This window comes from Lycium ferocissimum, chromosome 2, assembly GCF_029784015.1.
Source record: "Lycium ferocissimum isolate CSIRO_LF1 chromosome 2, AGI_CSIRO_Lferr_CH_V1, whole genome shotgun sequence".
Taxonomy (NCBI): Eukaryota; Viridiplantae; Streptophyta; class Magnoliopsida; order Solanales; family Solanaceae; genus Lycium; species Lycium ferocissimum.
In genome coordinates this window covers 71088525-71091586 of record NC_081343.1, presented here as the reverse complement: position 1 = coordinate 71091586, position 3062 = coordinate 71088525, and positions in this window count along the sequence as shown.

Below are 3062 nucleotides of genomic sequence, written 5' to 3'. Positions count from 1 at the left end.
AAGTTTGGTATATACAACAGCTGTACACATATGATTGTCATCTTATTTGTTTGGTAGTTGGTACCTACAAATCTTGGATCTCAAGAATGTTTATATTTCTGAAGTTTCTTTTGTAAGTATAGTAGTTGGTGCACTGCATGGAATATTGATAACAATGGTTTATACGTACTATTTCCTGCTTGCTGTTCACATTATTTTGTGCTGATTGTACAAAAATAGGAGAATAAGCTTGCTTAATTAACACACTTAGTAAGCGTTTCAACATAAAAAATACTAATATTTGAAAAGAAGTAGTATTTGTCAAAAAAAAAAAAAAAAAAAAAAAAAAAGGTTGAAAATCAGTATTTTGAAATTGAAGTTGTGTTTGAACATCTATTAATTTGGAAAAACGTTGAAGGTTGTGAGTGGGAAAAAATTTCACTTTTAAAATCACTATTTCAAAATGTAAATTAAAAAAAAATCTGTCCAAAATATATAACCAACCGCTATTTTGAAAAAGAAATCATGTCCAAACAGGCCTACGCGTTGAGTGTGAGGGAATGCTAAGCAAATAGTTCTGGTTGGTCCATTGATTTTTGGGAATTTTACATAAATGACTACACTTTGGGGGTTTAAAATTTGCCATAGCTACAGTTTCAATATTTACATTGCGTAAGCTACGCTTTCCACTTTTGTATTCAAAAAATGGCTCCGTATTCATAAAACTACTTCATTTATATTCATGAATACAGCAAATAAAAAAATTTCAAAAATTCTTTTTACTGTATTCAAGTCGTGTGTATTCAACTCAGTTGTATTCATGTCAAATGTATTCAACTCAGTTGTATTTATCTATAGCTACTTTTACATTGTATTCACTTTATTGTATTTAAAAATCAGTGGTATTCAAACAACATAAATACAAAAAATATTGTATTCAACTTGTTGCATACAATTTTTTTTAGTGAAAAACGTAGTAATACACTAAAAATTGAATACATAAAACATAGATACACTAAAAATTATCAAAAACACTAAAAAAAAGCGAATACAAAACAATAAAATGAATACAATCCAAAAAATTAACCAAAAAACTCAAAATAATGAATACAAATGCGCGATGATCTCGGCGGATCGAGAAAAGGAGAGAGAGAGAGATCGGACGGAGATACACTCAAAATTGAAATGAGTGTGATGACCCCATTCCAAAGTCATTTCATGTTTGCATTTGGTCAGTTGACCATTAAAAAGCATAAATTAGATATGGACGGATTTGGTGAAGTTTCATGGTTAGATAAAGGACAAGCACAAAAGACTAGATTTTTGTAGGAAGCATTTTCCCTTAGATCATCCTAGGGTAAACTTGAATGGTCTAAACCCACAGAACAGATCGTGTCTTTAAAACATTTGTTCGAACTACTTTGTATTCATATTGGGGCATGGAGTTTGGTTTCGTGGTGGTCGAGATGGAGGCGCGGTGGCGGATCCGGTGGGTGCTATTGGAGTTCGCCGGCGGTGGTGGTTGTCGGAGTAGAAGAAGCGCTTAGAGAGAGGTGATGCGAGAGGGAAAATGAGCGGCTTAGAGAGAGAGAGGTGATGGAGGAGAGAAAATGAAGGAAAATGGGGGGAGATTGGAGAGAATAAGAGAAAATAGTTTTTAATTCTAAATACAATATAATTTTACTATACTAGTTATCTTGTAATTGACATACAAGATTTAGTTATGAGATGTAGTTTGGGCAAAGTATTGCTACTAAATGTAAATAAGGCTTAATGTTCTCTACACTATGTAGATTTCCCTTGATTTTTTGCAGACTTGGGTTTTAATCAAAGTTGCCACGTACTTTCTTTCTTTTGAAGGTTAGGTGCTGCTGATTTCCAATAATAGGTGAAATAGAGTTTTGTCGACAGATTACTTTAATTAGATTTAGTAGGTGATACAAAGACGTGCATTTTAGGCCATGCAAGACCTTTTGGAAATAAAAATATCACCTTTTTGCCAATTTAATTTTATGTTCCCTTAAGCGTAAAGTCAAAATCATTACTGACGATAATTGGTCACCGTTCGTGCTCTTCTAAATACTTCATGAGTCAAATTATATATCTATCTTTTCGCAACACATTTCTTTACTCCGGATTTCGGATGATAAATATTTCTCGGAACATGGAGTGTGAACTAAACCCATATTTAAACTGAAATTGAGATATTGATGCAAATTTTTCTCCTCTGAATTAGATAGATTCGAGTCCGAATAAAATGGCTTGTTTTTTGAGCTAATAGCTCAAAATAGAATGCCTTTTTTTTTTTATACCAAAATGGGTATTTCGTTGGTTATCCAACGAAATACCCATGACTACTGTTCCGGTCCGGTAGCGAAAGTTGCATTTCGCTACACTTGTAAAGTTGCATTTCGGCTACACTTGTAGTCAAGTTGCATTTCGCTACACTTAGCGAAGCATTTCGCTACACTTGTAGCGAAATGTAACAAATAATTATTTTTTTTGTATTTCGTTGGACTACCAACAAAATAGGGTAAATATATATATATATATATATATATATATTTATTTTTTTTGTATTTCGTTGGTAAAAAAACGAATTTAATTTTTTTTTATTTCGTTCATACAAAAACGAAATATGAAAATATAATTTATTTTTTTGTATTTCGTTGGTAGTCCAACGAAATAGGATAAATTTTTTTTTTTTTTTGTATTTCGTTTATAAAAAAACGAAATAATTTTTTTTTTTGTATTTCGTTGGTATATGAACGAAATAGGATAAAACATTTTTTTTTTGTATTTCGTTTATATAAAAACGAACTAGGAATATATATATATATATATATATATATTTGTATTTCATTCATATACCAATGAAATAGGATAAATTTTTTTTTTTTTATATTTCATTTATATAAAAACGAAATAGAAAAATAATTTTTTTTCCATTTATATACCAACGAAATGTTTTGTTCCATTTAACGCAGGTATATATGAAAACCCCCCCCGCCCCTCTTTTCTGGATTTTTATTTGCTCTCCGTATACGCTATGGTTTTAATTTTATTTTTTTGTTCATTTGTTG